At 39.1% G+C, this 19385-nt stretch overlaps 1 pseudogene; it reads right to left on the minus strand.

Moving 5' to 3' along the window:
* Positions 1-13854: 13854 nt before the first annotated feature.
* LOC102137262 (proline-rich nuclear receptor coactivator 2-like) lies at positions 13855-16295 on the minus strand (annotated as a pseudogene).
* Positions 16296-19385: the final 3090 nt, after the last annotated feature.

The following is a 19385-nucleotide window of genomic DNA, read 5'->3' on the forward strand; positions in this document are numbered from 1 at the left end:
CTAAGAAGATATTTAGGAGGTAGAAATAGACTCAGTGACAGTTGAGAAGTGGTTATTAAAGTCAACTCCTGGGTTTCTATTTGTAGTACCGGATGGATGATTGTGTGATTGTCATTCACCATGATAAGAAATTGTGTGTGTGTGTAAAAGAGAAAGAGAGAGAGAGAGAGAGAGAGAGAGAGAGAGAGAGAGATGTGCACTTGCAAATGCAAGGAGGTAATTGAGTATGAAGTGAGGGTAGTTGAGTTTGAAGTGACTTGGTGGTTTCTAAACAGATGTTCCCACTCCCCAGATTGCACTTGTCCTACGTCTGCACTAGACATCAAGACTTGAATTCTTTTTCTTATGGGGAACTTCTCCTGACCACTACCCTTACCCCAGGATGGGTTAGGGGTTCCTATTTGGTGTACTTAAAACATCCTACACATAAGTCTCAGAGTAATTTTATATTCTTTATTAAGTCATGTTGTTATAAAACTATTTGTTTATTTATCTCTTACCTTAGAGGTCCTTGGAAAGCAGAAATGCTGTTCCTAGCACAGAGTAAGTGCTCAGTTATAGCTTGTTGAGTAGCACTGGACTGTGAAAATCAAATTGAGGTATTTCCAGACATACTTAGGGCAGTAAAAATTTTTACATCTCCTGCATCTAACTAAATACTAAACCTGAGAGGTATAGAGTAGAGTTGCTTAGGTGAAAAAAAATACTGAGACAGTATCACAAGATCACAAATTTTTTGCTCCCAAAGAAGCTTACAGTTAGAGTTTCCCAGTTATAGTAAAAAGAGAGACTGAGAGAGATATTAATAAGGTATTTATATTGTAGCCTAAATTCTAAACTGCCTATACTTTGAACTTACATTTGGAAAGGTATGACATCAGACGACCTTGGAGTCAGACACTTGGCTTCTAAGCAAAGCTCTGTCACCTGCCAGCTCGGCAGTATTCGCTTATCTGAGTCTCAGTTTTCTCCTCAGTAAAGAGGAGATGAAAATAATCCTGCCGAACAGGGTTTTTATGAGAGGTGACCCTCTTCTTTTCTCAACTCTGAGAGGTCCAACCCTCCTGGACAGTGCAGCAATCTGAAAAATAGGTTAGTATATGAAACCGATCCCTGGCCAAGTCACAGAGGTCCCTCTGAGTGAGCCTTTGTCTTTTTCCAGAAAGAGTCAATAGAAAATTAGGTTTGCAATGCACATAGAGTCCTCAGACATGCAAGATTGATTGTACACATTTTCTCACAATTATAATTCCCTTTCTTTTTGTTCCTTCTGATTTCACCCCGGATCCTATCCACTGCCTTCTTGGTAGTGATCGTTACCATGTGATGTCCCGGTTAGCTCTGTACATCCACTTCTTCATATGCCATTCATTGTACTTCCTAGGATGGTCTGGTATCTCAAGTCTTTCTTGATACCTGTACTCTCCTTCCTTGGTGATGTCCTTACCTATTCTTCATATTCTTCCCACTGCAGACCAACTATATTTCACATCTGTGACACACAAAGAACCAGAGATTGTCTTTCCATTATGCTTTTGTAGACATCAGTTGTTGTCAACATCAGTTGATCTATTTTATCAGTCCTTGACTTTTGGGGTTTTTTCTGTTTATTTGTTTTATGTAAGACTTTATCCTCAGATTAACTGCTTATTTCTAAAAATCTGTACTTGCACAGATAAACAAAATGTCCTATTAATTTTCTCATTAACTGGAGAACCCTTTTGCTGACACGTTACCTTCATAGAAACGACTGCGAAAAGTTCACATCCAGTTGCCTTCTAGCCCTGTTTGCTTTGGAAGTGCATCAAAGAGCCTGGCTAATGGAGAGGAAGACTCATTAATTACTGGCTTTGATCTCCTTTAGTGCTCAACACTCCTTACTATATTCAAGAGTATTGAATTCTTTGGAAAATGACTTCCTGAGACCTATTCTTCACATTACTTCCAATGGAAAAAAATTGCAGCCAGCCAGAAATGGATTGTTTGGCTATAGTCTGCTCAGTTTTCAAGAAGGTAATTGAAACTTCAGGATCCTTAACTTAGGGAAAGCGTTAGCAAGTCTGTCAGCCACATCTGTGATAGCCCTTTATTTTCCTTTCTAACTTTTCTTCTTGAAGTTTAATCTACATATATTAAAATGTATATTAAGTATTCAGATCAATAAATTTTGACAATGGTAAATATTCATGAAACTATCAAGGCATTTCCATTCATCCCAGTACATTCTCTTTTGCCCCTTTCTGGTCAGTTCCCCTACCCTCCACATATTCACCTCAGAAACAACCACTGCTTGGAATTTTTTACTGCAGATTAGTGTTGGCTGTTCTTGGACTTCATGTACATAACATTATATGGTGTGTAGTTTTTTTGTGTCCAGCTTTTTTCATTCAACATAATGTTTCGAGGTTCATCTATGTTGTTGTGTATATTAGTAGTTGTATTAGTTTGTTCTCATATTGCTATAAAGAAATAACTTAGACTGGGTAATTTATAAAGAAAAGAGGATTAATTGGCTCATGGTTCTGCAGTCTGTACAGGAAGCATGATGCTAGGATCTGCTCAGCTTCTGGGAAGGTCTCAGGAAACTTATAATCATGGGAGAAGGTGAAGGAGAACCTTGCATTTCACATGGCTGGAGCAGGAGCAAGAGAGAGAGAGGGCAAGGATGTGCTACATACTTTTAAACAACAGATCTCAGAAGAACTCACTCACTATCGTGAGGACAGTACCAAGAGGGATGGTGCTACACCATTCATGAGAAACCATTCCCATGATCAAATTTCCTCCCACCAGACCCCACCTCCAACCCTGGGAATTACAAATCGACATGAGATTTGGTAGAAACACAGATCCAAACCATATCAGTTGTTTTTTTTCTGTTATATTTCTAAGTTGTATACATTTGTATAAACATATTACAATTTATACCTTTATTTACTTTTACATTTATAGACATTTTAGTTTTTCTAGTTTGGGGTTGTTATTTTCTTTTTTAAAAAAACTCAGATTATTTAACTGGAGTAAACTTCATGTGAAATTGTGGAAGGAGAATATACGTTTAAACTAAGATAAAGTTTTTCTAACAAGGGTTGGTTCTTTTCTGATGAGAAAATAGGACTGGGTTTGTTTTGAGCAGTGGGGGTTTCAAAGGGACCTTCACAAATTCTCAACTATAAGGTTTGGGGTCACAGATTTCTTTTCCTAGGGAACATATGGCATCTCCTTTATTGAAGGACTTCGATGATATTCATTCTCATTGATTTTTGAATGAGTAGACACCATTTTGTCAAGAAACCACTTCATCAGCTGCTATGGTACAGAAATGTACTATGCTACCTGACTAGACGCTGCTCCTGGGAAAAATCTCAACTTCCTCTACTGTGCTGAAATCTCATCCTGTCTCATCCATGTGTTCATTCATCCATTCATTCATTCATTTAACGTATGTTTGAGTACCTACTCTGAGCTTTGTTAGAGGTTAAAGTTGAATAAAACACACTTCTTTTGACATTATATGAATGGATTGAGACCTCTCATCAGAGCCCAATATAAAAGTACACTGTGTTTTTGCTTGGTATATGCTTGGGATGCTAAGAATATGCATAACAACAATAACATTTACTATGGTAAAATCCTGGCCTATGGGTTTCTTCAGACGGGCAGGTCATTCCACTTCCTCATGGGGGTAGAATAATTGGATCTGCTAAACTGTGGCAGCAATGTGCTGACATGTATTCTTCATTCCTGGCCTCTCTTATCCTATGCCTTAATTCTTCCCCAGGGAAGGAAGGATGCTTTAACTGACTGCTGAATTTAGGAGAAGGAATTCTGCAAGCTTAGCTCCTTCTCTGCTTACTGTTTTCGAGTCTTCCTGCCTTTAGAGAGTGTTACTCTCTATAGCCTGCCATGTGGAAGAAAGGTGTCCTCCCCTGAAGACTGAAGACAGTAAGAGATCTGAGCCATCCAATTATGCCAGAAACTAAGTGAGCAAGTGAGTTTAACTTCAAAGTGAAATAATGGCAAGACTACTTGGCTTCAGCTCTAAGGCCATATTCTCCAGTCAAATTTTTCAGTAAAGAAAGTGGGCCAGTTGTGGTGGCTCAAGCCTGTAATCCCAGCACTTTGGGAGGGTGAGGTGGGCAGATCACAAGGTCAGGAGTTCGAGACCAGCCTGGCTAACATGGTAAAACCCCGTCTCCACTAAAAATACAAAAATAAGCTGCACCCAGTGGCACCTGCCTGTAATCCCAGCTACTCAGGAGGCTGAGGCAGGAGAACAGCTTGAATGTAGGAGGTGGAGGTTGCAGTGAGCCGAGATTATGCCACTGCACTCCAGCCTGGTGAAGAGCAAGATTCCATGTCCAAAAAAAAAAGGTGGCTACAGTTATGCCTCTCATAATGATGTTTTAGTCAACAACAGGCCGCATATATGATGGTAGTTCCATAAGATTATAATAGAGCTGAAAAATTCCTATTGCCTAGTGATGTTGTAGTCATCCTAATGTCATAGCACAAAATATTACTCACGTGTTTCTGGAGATGCTGGTGTAAAACATATTGTGCTGCCAGTCGTAGAAAAGTATAGCATGTACAATTATGTACAGTACCTAATACTTAACAAAAATAAATGATTGTGTTACTGGTTTATGTACTTACTATACTTTTTATCATTATTTTAGAATATACTCTTCTACCTATTAAGAAACAGGTAACTGTAAAGGAGCCTCAGCATGTCCTTCAGAAAGTATTCCAGAGGAAGGCATTGTTACCATCGGAAATGAGAGCATCATGCATATTATTGTCCCTGAAGACCTTTTAAGGAGACAAGATGTGGAAATGGAAGACAGAGATACTGATGATCCTGATCCTGTGTAAGCCTAGGCTAATATGTGTATTTGTGTCTTCATTTAATTTTTGTTTTTGCTTTTGTTTTGTTTTTGCTTTTGTTTTGTTTTGTTTTGTTTTTTTCTGAGATGGAGTCTTACTCTGTCATCAAGGCTAGAGTGCAGTGGCCATGATCTTGGCTCACTGTAACCTCCACCTCCCAGTTCAAGCTATTCTTGTGCCTCAGCCTCCCAAATAGCTAGGACTACAAGCGCACACCATCAGCTAATTTTCATATTATTAGTAGAGACTGGGTTTCACCATGTTGGTCAGGTTGGTCGCGAACTCCTGACCTCAAATGATCCACCCGTTTCGGCCTCCCAAAGTGCTGGGATTATAGGTGTGAACTACCACACCTGGTCTGTGTCTTGGTTTTTAACAAAAATGTTTAAAAGATAAAAAAGTTAAAAAAAAATCAAAAAGCATATAGAATAAGGATATAAAGAAAACATTTTTTGTACTTTTACAATGTGTTTGTATTTTAAGCTAAGTACTATTATAAGAGTCAAAAGATAAATAAATTAAAAAGTTTATGAAGTAAAAAAGTTACAGTAAGATAAGGTTAATGTATAATTAAAGAAAGAAAGATGCTTTTTAAATAAATGTAGCATAGCATGAGTATACAGTGTTTATAAAGTCTACAGTAGTGTACAATAATGTCCTTAGGCCTTCACATTCACTTACCACTCACTAGCCCAGAGCAAATTCCTGTCTGGCAAGCTCCATTCATGGTAAGTAAGTGCCCTATACAGGTGTACCATCTTTTTACCTTTCATACTGTGTTTTTACTGTACTCTATGTTTAGATACACATATATTTCCCATTGTGTTAAAATTGCCTACAGTATTCAGTATATAACATGCTGTACAGGTTTGCAGCCTAGGAGCAATAGGCTATACCACATAGCCTAGGTGTGTACGAAGAGCCTTCAAAAAGTGGAAATGGAAAATGCTTATTATGAAAAACCATGCATGGATTTCAAAATTTTTTGCACCAACATAACCTCATACCAACTAGATATAACATGTCTAAACAGAATCTAGTTTGAGACACTAAGAAGGACAAGACATCAGTTTGAAAATAGCCTCTATTAGAGCAACATTAATTCTGCTATAATTGAAGCAAGAACAATCATCGGCTGGGCGCGGTGGCTCATGCCTATAATCCCAGCTCTTCGAGAGGCCAAGGGGAGCAGATTACCTGGTCAGGAGTTTGAGACCAACCTGGTCAACACAGTGAAACCCCGTCTCTGTTAAAAATACAAAAATTATTTGGGCACATGCCCGTAATGCCAGCTACTCTGGAGGCTGAGACAGGAGAATTGCTTGAACCTGGGAGGTGGAGATGACAGCCAAGAATGCACCTCTGCACCCAGCCTGGGTAACAGAGCGAGACTCTGTCTCAAAAAAACACACAAACAAACAAACAAACAAACAAACCCATCAAATTAATGGTGAAGTTTTTGTGAGAGAATGATGAAATCATTTATGCTTTATGAAAAGTTTTGGAGACAATGTCCCAAAGAAACCAGCAGTTTACATATGAATAACTCATTTTAAAAGGGGAGGAGATGATGTTGAAGATGAAGTGCATAGCCTAGACCAGCCACATGGATTTTTGAGGAAAAAATTAATTTTGTTAATTCTCTAATTGAAGAGGACTGACAATTAACAACAGAAACAGTAGCCAATACCGTAGACATCTTAATTGGTTCAGGTGACAGAATGCTGACTGAAAAATGAAAATTGAGCAAACTTTCCACCTGATGATACCAGAATCATTGTGCCCAGATCAGCTGCAGACAAGTGCAGAGCTTTCAATGGAAATTTAAACAAGTGGAATGATCCCACTTTGAAGATACTTTGAAGAAGCATTTCTTCGAGGAATTGAAACAGTAAATGAAACATGGCTTTACCAGTATGATCCTGAAGATAAAGAACAATCAAAGCAATGGCTACCAAGAGGTGGAAAATGGTCTGGTCAAAACAAAAGCAGACCATTCAAGAGCAAAGGTCATGGAAACAATTGTTTGGAACACTCAAGACATTTTGTTTGTTGACTTTCTGAAGGGTCAAACAATGGTGGCATTTATTTATTATGAGAATGTTTTGAGAAAATTAGCCAAAACTATAGGATAAAAAACACACAAGACAGCTTCCCCAGAGAGTCCTTCTCCACCATGACAATGCCCCTGCTCATTTTTCTTATCAAACAAGGAAAATTTTTCAAGAGTTTCCTTGGGAAACCATTAGACATCTACCTTACAGTCCTGATGTAGCTCCTTCTGACTTATTTCATAATTTTAAAACATCTTTAAATGACACCCATTTTTCTTCAGTTAATACTGTAGAAAAGACTGTATTGACATGGTTAAATTCCCAGGACCCTCAGTTCTTTAGGAATAGACTAAATGCCTGGTATCATCACTTACAAAAATATCTTGAAGTTGATGGAGCTTATGTTGAGAAATAAAGTTTATATTATTTATTTTTGTCTTTTAATACTATTTTTTCCACAAACATTTTAAGTCTTATTGTAGTAGGCTATACCATCTAGGTTTGTGTAAGTACACTCTATGATGTTCATGCAATGACAAAATTGCCTAAGAATGCATTTCTTAGAATATATCCCTGTCAATAAGTGACACATGGCTATATTTCAAGTTTGTCATCTTTAAGTATATCATCTTGATTACACTTTTGTCTATTTCCTAATTTAATTTGAATGAGGGTAGGAAAAGGGAATATGACAAAATATAATTTTAAGAAAACTAGAAGTGTATTTAACTCAATGATGAAAGAGATATTTAACTCAGTGATGGAACTATTAGGAAAGTAAAGCTGGTTCTAAGAGGATACAAGAGACTGAAAGAAAGACTGCTGAAATCAATTGCTCAGTTATATATAAAACTGTTAATGCTTTCCCACTAAGAATATCATAATTTATATTTGGATGAAACCAAAATGTTTGCATTTTTAATAAATAAGTTATTTTAAAATACAAAAATTAGTTAATGTTCTGCAGAGCAATAAATATCAAAATTTGGGATATCTTTTCTTCTGAAAAGAAATCACTCATCTCTCTACTGGCACACAGTTTTTAACAACCTATCAACCTTTTACAAGTTAACAAATAACATTACAGAATCAGGGCCTTAGTCAAATGTAAATAATCAGCCAAAATCACGTTCCCTTACATCATCAGATGACCCTCGTCAGACAATGTGGCTTCCTAACTAATGCTCCAGCATAACTTTTGAAGGGCATGCAGTAGTATTTTTTCCTTATTTCAAAATTTGGATAATTTTTCTTAACAAATATTCTTTATCAGGACACCAAAATCCTAAATGGCAAGTACTAATTCCGCAAAGAATAGAAAAATAACACTAGCCCAGAATATGGCCAGTTAAAGTCAGTTGTCACTAACTGGACACCTTAATCATGACAAACTGCATTCCTACAATGAAGCCATAGTCTACAGTACATTTATGTGATAGCTTTTGAGCAAAACTCTTTGTTTTTTTTTTGAGACAGAGTCTTGCTCTGTTGTCCAGGCTGGAGTGCAATGGTGCAATCTCAGCTCACTGCAACCTCCACCTCCCGGGTTCAAGCGATTCTCCTGTCTCAGCCTCCCGAATAGCTGGGATTACAGGCGTGCACCACCATGCTGAGCTAATTTTTGTATATTTAGTAGAGATGGGATTTCACCATGTTAGTCAGGTCAGGTCTCAAACTCCTGACCTCTGGTGATCGCCCACCACAGCCTCCCAAAGTGCGGGAATTACAGGCATGAGCCACCGCGCCCCACCTTGAGCAGAAATCTTTTCAGATGAGTAAGTTGCAAAATGCACCTTCCGATATGTAAGTCAATTGACTTATTTAATGAAATTATTTGCTGCCTGGACCATAGCTCATGTTTAGGTAGGTGTTAATCTCTACTTTTATTGAACCATATTGAAATATGTCTGAAAAGCCCAATTAAGATATGGATAGATATTAATGCCAATATATACTCTATGTGATAGGCATTTGTTTAAAATTTTACTTATACTTATTTTAGTGAGATGCATTAAGACAAATTTAAAATTAGACATTTTCTCTTCTTATGAATGGATGTAGAAAGGAGCACTGTTAAAGTAAAAGATAACAGGTGAGCTGGGCTCAGTGGCTCATGCCTGCAATTGTAGCACTTTGGGAGGCCGAGGTGGGCAGATTGCCTGAGCTCAGGAGTTCAAGATCAACCTGGGCAACATGGTGAAACCACATCTCTACTAAAATACAAAAAATTAGCTGAGTGTGGTGGTGCATGCCGTAATCCCAGCTACTGGGGAGGCTGAGGCAGGAGAATGGTTTGAACCCGGTAGGCAGAAGTTGCAGTGACCTGAGATCACACCACTGCACTCCATCCTGGGTGACAGAGTGAGACTCCATCTCAAAAAAAAAAAACCTAAATAAATATAAAATAAAAAATAAAAATAAACATGCCAGGTGTCACTGAGGATATTGAATATCCTCTTTATTTGAGGACATTCTATTTTGCCATAAAGGGCAAGATCCAAAACAAATGGATGAGCAAAGCGTATCTTTGTTAAGCAGAGATAAACAAGTTGGTAACCCATGAGATGTATTAGAGAAATAAAAGAAGTAAGGCCGGGCGCGGTGGCTCAAGCCTGTAATCCCAGCACTTTGGGAGGCCGAGACGGGCGGATCACGAGGTCAGGAGATCGAGACCAACCCGGTTTAACCCCGTCTCTACTAAAAAAATACAAAAAACTAGCCGGGCGAGATGGCGGGCGCCTGTAGTCCCAGCTACTCGGGAGGCTGAGGCAGGAGAATGGCGTAAACCCAGGAGGCGGAGCTTGCAGTGAGCTGAGATCCGGCCACTGCACTCCAGCCTGGGCCACAGAGCCAGACTCCACCTCAAAAAAAAAAAAAAAAAAAAAAAAAAAAAAGAAATAAAAGAAGTAGAGAACATGGACATGAATACAGAAAGTGATAGAAGGACCAAGTGACACTAAATATTTATAGTACACAAAATATACATGAGGCACTCATATCTGTGAGATCTTAAATTGGTCACTCAGCTTGACTCCCATTCTGGCCCCACCTTTTCTCTGCCAAATTAAAAACAACAGTTGCTCATCAGGTTACCTGGCCAGTGACATTGTGGTTGGGGGGAGTTGTCCCTGGAATAGCTTGCATGATGCTGTGCTTACAGGCTATCATGCATCAAAGTATTTCCTACATGCCACCAGAAACTGAGAGAAAGAATATTTCAAAAGCTTGGAACTATAAGCATATACTTCAGGTGATTAATTTTATCTTTGTATTCCTTTGTAATGCCTCACATCTTTTGTTAGCCTTTCTCTACAAATCATGTTGCAAAATTCTTCTTTTTTTTTTTTTTTTTTTGAGACGGAGTCTCGCTCTGTCGCCCAGGCTGGAGTGCAGTGGCCGGATCTCGGCTCACTGCAAGCTCTGCCTCCCGGGTTTACGCCATTCTCCTGCCTCAGCCTCCCGAGTAGCTGGGACTACAGGCGCCCGCCATCTCGCCCGGCTAGTTTTTTGTATTTTTTAGTAGAGACGGGGTTTCACCGTGTTAGCCAGGATGGTCTCGATCTCCTGACCTCGTGATCCGCCCGTCTCGGCCTCCCAAAGTGCTGGGATTACAGGCTTGAGCCACCGCGCCCGGCCGCAAAATTCTTAAGTCATCAGTAGTAATGACATTTATCTTCCTTTCATAGGTTTAGATCTGCAAGGTTCAAATTGTAGGTTTTATGTCCTTTGCTTTCTCTTCCTTTCCTCCTTTCCTTCTTCCCTTCTTCCCTTTTTACATCTCCCTTTTTCTTTCTCTCTCCTTCCTTTCCTACCTTCCTCCTTTCTTTTCTTTCTATCTTTCTTTCTTTCTATTTCTTTCCTTTCTTTCTCTTTTATTTCTTCTCTTTCTTTTCTTCCTCTTTTCTCTTTATTTTCTTTCTCTCTCTTTCTTTCTGTCTCTATTTTCTTTCTTTTTCCTTCCTTTCTTTTTCCTCTTTCTCTCTTCCTTCCTTCCTTCCTTTCTTCCTTCCTTCCTTCCTTCTCCTTCTCTGTCTTTTTCTCGCTTCCTCTTTATTTCTGTTGGCTTTCCTTGCTGTTCTTTCTACATAGTTTATTTTTAAATGTTTTAAAGTGGTTTGATGGGATAAGTAAGTATAGCAAAACAGTATGTATGAAGATAGGTGAAAAAGAAAAATGGAAATCATGGATGGAAAGATAAGCTGTAACCAGGAATGGGGCCATTACAATACTGCACATCACAGAGACCTCCTTGTTAAAGACGAGCTGCAAATTTAGTTCTAAGCCTTCTTGCAGTTAACATCAAAAGGGAACACTGATCAGTCACCATATCCTCAGCTCTTCAGCACATTGCTGATTTGAACAAAAGTGGGATTCTGTTAATAAGAAATAAAAGGAGAAAGTTTACTGGGTGGAAAACTAGTGGCTTCTACCACATTCTACCCCTTTGGCTTTGTAATATTCATACACACTTTTCCTCTCATAAATAGAATACCTTCTCCAGCCTCTCCCTGAGAAATACCACACCATTGTCTCATCCAGTTAATTTATTCACTTCAAATATAGGATCTTTGGTAATGTGCTTTCTGCTTTTCATCAGGTCTCGAAGTGGTTCCTCATTATCTGGTGAGCCATAAGGTTAAACAGAAGTTGTAAGTCTTTGTTTGGAAAAAGGAAGAACAAGAAACACAGCAGTCCCTGGCCACATAGCACACATCAATCAATTATTGCTAGGCAGGAACAATAAGGACTCCCTGCTCTCACAGTGAAATACATTTCTTGGCATAGCCAAATTTGCTAGGGTCCTGTTGTTTATTACTCTCTATGGCCACTCCAAAAGAGATGCGGAGAGGACAACCTTTCAGGGCTGCACAGCTTCCACAACTCATTCCTGTGGGTGAAATGTGGGGGCTCCGTCATTTCTTATTAATTAATTGATCATATGATGTTGGATATTTTTTTGTGGGGGGGGTGAAACAATTTTAATTTTATGCTTCAAGTTCATGTTATGTACATTAAGTACCATATCAACTTGTCTTTAGGTTATTAATATTTTACTTGGGCAATATTATTTTATCTGAATTTATTTGGAGAAATACAACTTAGCCATCTGCTTATAAACATCACAAAGATGACAAATTGGAAAACAGAACATTAACAATTAGAAATATTAAATTGACCCTCATATGTTATTTCTTTTAACTTGCTATTTGGGTAACTTGTATTTAGCATTTACCCTTGAGATTGGTAAAATATGTTACCAATATATTATGCAAGAGTTTACATCTTTTGCATAAGTGGTCCCCTGGGTTGCACTTACTCTTGACCAAACAAAAAACAACCACCACTGGCACCATACATAAACTATCTTTGTATCATAGGTTACAAGTCTTGGTAAAAGCCGAGACAAATATTTGAGGTTGGAGGTACCACTTAGTAGTTCTTCTCTGGGCTTAGAGAAGGGAAAAAAAAAATAGTCCCTTGCTGCACTTTATATCTCTTAAAAACAATGGTTCAGCAGCCTAAACCTTTTTGGTTATAAAACTTATTACACTAGGATTTACTTTGAAATACAGTTTACAACCAAATCAAGCATAACATACATACACTGGTACTTCAGCACAAGGGCAAACTTAAAAATATATTATTTTGGGCCTTTAAAATTAGGCCATAGTATAAAAAACAGTCCATAATCTTACATTCAGAAAATTCATATTAAATATTTCATTTCTGTAGGATAAAGGCCAAGAGAATTTTACGCATGCATCAGTTTATTACATGTATTTACATGGCTCTTTCTTCCCTAGGAACTTAAAACTTTCATATTATACAACTGCCCCAAGCAAGCTTCCTCTCTCCAAAGCATATTTTGCAGGAATGATGATGCCAGATCACTTTCAGAACAGGTTGTGCAGTGCTGTTAATACGTATTTTGAAAGCTATTGAGTGACCATTAAATAGTGTTTCTCTAAAAGATGGTTTTGGTATATTGTTGGCAGACACTTATTCACTATATCTGAGAAACAGGGCCATTGGAGTATACTCTGCCTCATTCTAATGAGTCCCAAGTGCCCTTTCCACCTTCACCACTGTACAATTTACTAAAATGCAGCTATTAAAAACATTTACATTTTCCTTTAGCAGTGCATCTGGTTGTTGGCTCATTACTAGTTTGGGTGTTTCTAGAGACTAAACTTTCAGATGTTTACCTAGCCCTCAGTCCTTGTATGTCTTAGATAAATGTTTATAATCTGATTCACAAACTTTCAACAATCTACTGATCCATGAATGATAATCTTAAATCACCATTTTCCCTGAACAAACAAAAGAAAAAGTTGATTCCCTTACCACTCCCCAAATCTAAACTTGAATGGTTTCACTTAAAAGTTACTCAGGTGAGAACACTTAACAACAAGTACAATTATTATTTTAGTTACTTTAAGTTGCACTGATGCTATATTACATCACAATGCACATAAAACAAATGAAGTCTAATTATATATTTTACAATAATTAGCAATTCTACACTAATAGATTAATTCCCTGGTGAATTTGTTTCAGACCAACTGACAGCTATCTGTAAACACAACTAAATTTTTTTTTTTTTTTGACGGAGTTTCGCTCCTCTTGCCCAGGTTGGAATGCAGTGGCGCAATGTTGGCTCACCACAACCTCCACCTCCCAGGTTCAAGCAATTCTCCTGCCTCAGCCTCCTGAATAGCTGAGATTACAAGTATGTGCCACCACACCTGGCTAATTTTGTATTTTTAGTAAAGATGGGATTTCTCCATGTTAGTTAGGCTGGTCTCGAACTCCCAACCTCAGGTGATCTGCCCGCCTCGGCCTCCCAAAGTGCTGGGATTACAGGCGTGAGCCACCACGCCCGGCAATGCAACTAAAGTTAAACATCAGTACTTTATCTTATTTTATACCTGACTTTAAGTAAGGTTTTAATTTGAAATATCATTCTTTTCTTATCTGAAGGAATAAAGGAAACAGGAACCCAGTGGAATGATGGTTTGGGAAGAATGCTTGGTGATGGCAGCTCAATAAATTTGACTCCAGCATAGTTCTGATTCGCTTGAGATTTAAAAAGTAAGCTGGGGCCTGGGCGCAGTGGCTCATGCCTGTAATCTCAGCACTTTGGGAGGCCAAGGTGGGCGGATTGCTTGAGGTCAGGAGTTCAAGACCAGCCTGGCCAACATGGTGAAACCATGTCTCTATTAAAAATATCAAACGTGGCCAGGCATGGTGGTGGGCACATGTAGTCCCAGCTATTCAGGAGGCTGAGGCAGGAGAATCTCTTCAACCTGGGAGGTGGAGGTTGAAGTGAGCTGAGATGGCACCAGTGCACTCCAGCCTGGGCAATAGAGTGAGACCCTGTCTCCAAAATAAACAAACAAACAAATAAATAAATAAATAAATAAATAAAATAAAGAAAAAAAAAGTAAGCTGGGACCTGATAAGCTAGAGTTCCAATTTTGATTATTTGGGAAATTTTTATTCTTCCCCCCATTTTGCATGACCTGTTATGCAGTTGCTGATGAGTTCTAACCATGTCCTCTTTCTTTTTTCTTATGAACCGTCTTCTGGGAATTCTGATCCTTGGTCCTCTATTAAGTTGCTGTTGGTTCTTACCAATATTTCTAGATTGAGGGGATAGAATGTTATACCTCTCTCCACCACCCACCTTCAGCTTCTTTGTCACCTTTTGGTCAACTTTTTAGAGAGCAGGGTTTCCAATACCTGTCCTCTTCCTTGCTGCCAAGATCAAGATAATAGATGTTGCTTTCTGATGGATCGTTTCCTTTGTCTCAGTATAGAAGTTCTCATAGGTCTATCTGCTGAGTTCATCCTAGGAGCTGAGGCCAACATCTGAGTCTCCTCAGTATACAAGTTTGAGATAAGACCTAGCAACCTCAAGCTCAGAACTATGGCGGCAGCAGCTCCCTCTCCATGTCAAAGCTTTCCTGCCTTTTCAGGTTGAGGCACGGACCAAAGCCCATGGGCACTGATGAGTGAACTGCTGCCCACCATGGTGTCTGCAACCCTACCTCCTCCTTGTGCCTCTACTGACCTGATATTTCTTTAGAAATACAGTTCCTTCTAAAATTTAGTAGACTTTCAGTCTATTCAATGTGAGCAACCACAGCCAAAGATCGTATGGAGTCATAATATGAAGGTCTGAGAAATATTGTTTCCTGGTCACAGGTCTTCATTTTTCATACGTAGTCTTTCCTTTTACCTTCTGTCATCAGCAATGTGAAATCATACATTTGGAGGAAAAGCAACACCCTTTAATCTCTATTTACCAGCAGGTATGGCTCCTTTGTCCAGCAGAGACCTGGAAGAGACAGCTGTGGACCCAATACCAGCCCCTGCTAGGGCTGCTGCTTCAGCTCTGACACGAAAGGCTTCAGTTTGAGGTAGGAAAGCAATGTGTTTTCTTCCCAAAGCTGGTAGACTCTTATCATATAGGCTTCTCAGACATCTTAGATTAGAGGCCACAGGCCCACACACCTCTCTTAGCTGTCAGAATGACTAGCTTTAGTATGAATTCACTTCTCTCAAGGAGGACTTTGGAAAACTCAGCAATAAGAAACACACACATTTTAAATTTTCCTATTACTTCCCTTGATGCTGCAGCTACAATAAGCACAAAAATTAAATATTTAATAACCACATGAAAAAGGTCATCAACTTCACAGCTTGTAATGGATGAGACCTGCCTACCTCTCTACCTTATATTCCTGGAAATTTCATATTTTTGTTTCTTTTAATTGCAACATCCCACTTTCAGGTACCCCATTTTGCATCAGAGGACAATGCACAGGCAAGCAATAGAAAATCCATTACAGTGGCTTAACCAGATGAGTTTGTTTTTAGTCTGTGTAGGCTGCTGTAACTAAATACTCTAGACTGGGTGACTTATACAACAGAAATTTATTTCTCACAGTTCTGGAGGCAAGGGAGTCTAAGATATGGCTGCTGCTCTTTTCAGTTCCTCAGATCTCTTTTTCTTCTTCTAAGACCACAGTCCGATCAGATTGGGGTCTCACCCCATGACTCACTTAACCTTAGTTACTTCCAAAATGACCTATCTTCAAATACAGTCACATGAAGGGTTAAGACTTCACATAAATTTTGCAGGGACAAAATTCAGTCTATAATGGCTTTCTTTAGGGAGACAGGGAGTCCAGAGTTAGGGTAGCAGGTCCATGAAGTCACTGCTGTTCCAGGCTCCCTCTGCCTCCCTACCTTCCTGTCTTTAGCATGTGGCTTCTGTTCTAATGACCCGACGACACCTATTTTACATTTGCCCACCTTACTGGCAGACAGGATGAAGAAGAATTGCATGTTTATCAGGAAGCAAAATTTTTCCCCAGAAATTCCCAGCAGACTGTTGTTATCAATATTCCATTGATGAGAACTCTTTCATGTAGAGGTCCCTAACTGAAGGGCGTGGGGTGCTAGTTGAGTTTTTGTAGCTTGGGACAATTATTTTTGGAACAAAATTTGCATGCTGTTAGTAAAGGGGAAGAGGCTAATGGATATTGGGAAGATGAATCTCAGTGTTTGTTATAGGGTCCTCCAGACAGGCTGGATTAGAACACCAAGCATTATTCAGTACAATTTAAAATAAATCAGGAGCAGGGAGGGCTCCTAATATTCTGGATTTATAACTCTTTGAAATTTTAGTTTAATCCACAGAATGCTTTTAAAGTTTCCTCCGAAACATTTTTTTTCCTGTGTGTCTATTCTCCACAAATATTTTTTCTACATCAGAATACAATTTGATTGAACACTAACTCCGATATTCACAGACTTGATTATGCCTTTTTGGGTGGTTACAGTTATGGAAGCAGTAATGTGTGTTTGTGAGATTATTTTGGGTATGGATTTTTCTAATCATGTTGAGTCTAATAGGAGAAGGGCTAAGTTTTGACTTATAAGTAGGTTTTGATAGGGGATTATACGGTGAATTGTGGTGGGGAAATACCCTAGTATGTTGGAAAATTTAAATATTTGTGATGGGTTTTTTATTTTCAGTTTGTTTGTTATAAGGGCGAGGTCCAGGGCTGCTAGGAAACCTAAGGCAGTTGCGTATAGGGCTGAAAGTTTTAAATAGAGGGGTATTGTTGGCTGAGGGAGCGAAGTAGGAGGGATGTTATTGGTGATAAGAAATCCTGTGATTATGCTGCCTATTGTGAGGCGTTTAATTGGGTTTAGTAGAGCAGGGTTATTTTCGTTAATGTTTGTTAGAGCTGGGAAGCGGGGTTGTCCTGTTAGGGTGAGGAGAATAGTTCGAGTACTGTAGGCACTTGTTAGGGAGGTAGCGATGAGAGTAATAAGTAGGGCTCAGGCGTTGGTATACGACGTATTTGTGGCTTCGATAATGAGGTCTTTGGAATAGAAGCCTGTGAGGAAGGGTATTCCTGTGAGTGCTAGGCTGCCAATGGTTAGGGAAGTTGAGGTGAGGGGTATTGTTTTAAATAGGCCTCCTATTTTTCGAATGTTTTGTTCGTTGTTTAGGTTGTGGAATTTTGGTCACTAGTACTAGTCTTATGTAAGAACCAAGATTCCTTGGAGGATAGCGGAATCCACGTATTGCACCCAGAAAAAGTATGTTTCGCTGGAGTGAATGATAAACCGCTTCTGGGCAGAGGCACTCTTTACTACTCTCTTGGAGTCCTCAGGATCTAAGGAATGAGCTGCAATACCACATTGTGCCAGTAGATGACGACACCATCCAACATGTGAGGACTCCTCACCGGAAATCCCTTAAATTTCAAGCATCGAATAAGAGATTATTATTTTCTGTTATCAGGTATGTTAGTTTGACTTCCTACCAGTTGATTTTAGAAATGAGAAACATATATTCAAATAGTAACATTAAATATCAGAATTTGGTTATGTATTTGACTTTTAATTGGTGATAATTTCGGCAAAATGAAAATCATCTTCAAGGCAATGCAAATGACTTCTTATAGGCGAGCGCAAGTTTCCAGGTGAACAAACTGTTTTGTGAAGGAGCCAGAGGAAAACTGATTAGATTAGTTTAACTGTTGTGGCCACAAAGTCTTATGGCAGCCAGCGTTTTTCAATCTTGGCTGAATATTGAAATATATTTGTATTAACTTCCCAGATTAAATTGAAATAATGTAAGCAGTTAAAAAAATACCTGTCTGGTTCTTAACTCAAAAAACGCTCATTTAATTGGTCTACAGTATGGCCTGAGAGTCAAGCCTTTTAAAAGCTTCCCACGTGATTCTATTTTCCAGTCCATATTGAGAACACCTGCCCTTGGCTTAAGGCTCCCATCACTCCATGTTGCAATTAGTTGCTTAAACGGGCCGATCTCACCCAAATACAGAGTTAGTAATTACCTACCAGGTGTAATCTGTGAAACTGGGAAGGCCCCTGCTCCTCCTTAGGAAAAAAGCCATGGTGTCTGCACATCTCCCATCATGAATGCATTTCTTCGTTGCAGAGAGAGATGGTAAAACCAACCAATCGCAAACTAACAGAAAAATTCAGGAGAATCACACTCTGAGCTTTATTCAACATTGCTATTAATTTGCTTTAATTGTTTTTCAATGAATGTTCTTTGTGTGAAAGGGACACCAGGGAAGAGAGTTTTGGAGTTTGACCATGTCGAGGAAGAAGTGAGCAAATGCTAAAGATTTGGGCATGACTCAAAGAGGATAGGCTCAGTGGGGCCCAAAGATACAGTTGTGGGCCCACTGGGGAACTCAGCAGACAGAAGACTAGGTAACAGAAGACAGGGAGACAATATAATCACTTCTTTAGTTAATCCTCAAAACAGCCCTACACGAGAATACTGGCATTCTTCCTTCCTTCCTTTCTTTTTTTTAAATTTTACTTTAAGTTCTGGGATACATGTGAAGAACATGCAGGTTTGTTATAGAGGTATACATATGCCACGTGATTTGCTGCACCTATCAAACCATCATCTAGGTTTTAAGCCCCGCATGCATTAGATATTTGTCCTAATGCTCTCTCTCCCCTTGCCCCCCACCCCTTGACAGGCCCTGGTGTGCGATGTTCCCCTCCCTGTGTCCATGTGTTTTCAGTGTTCAACTCCCACTTATGAGTGAGAACATGCGGTGTTTGGTTTTCTGTTCCTGTGTTAGTTTGCTGAGAATGATGACTCCCAGCTTCATCCATGTCCCTGCAAAGGACATGAACTCCTTCTTTTTTATGGCTGCATAGTATTCCATCGTGTATATGTGAAATACTGGCATTATTTCTACATCACATATAAGGCAACCCAAAAAATAAGAGTGTGTTTCAATAACTTGGTCAAGGTCACTATATTAGTCAATTCTTATGCTGCTATAAAAAACTGTCTGAGACTGGGTAAATTATAAAGGAAAGAGGTTTAATTGACTCACAGGTCTGAAGAGCTGTAGAGGCCTCAGAAAA

Source organism: Macaca fascicularis, chromosome 6, assembly GCF_037993035.2.
Source record: "Macaca fascicularis isolate 582-1 chromosome 6, T2T-MFA8v1.1".
In the NCBI taxonomy this organism is placed as follows: Eukaryota; Metazoa; Chordata; class Mammalia; order Primates; family Cercopithecidae; genus Macaca; species Macaca fascicularis.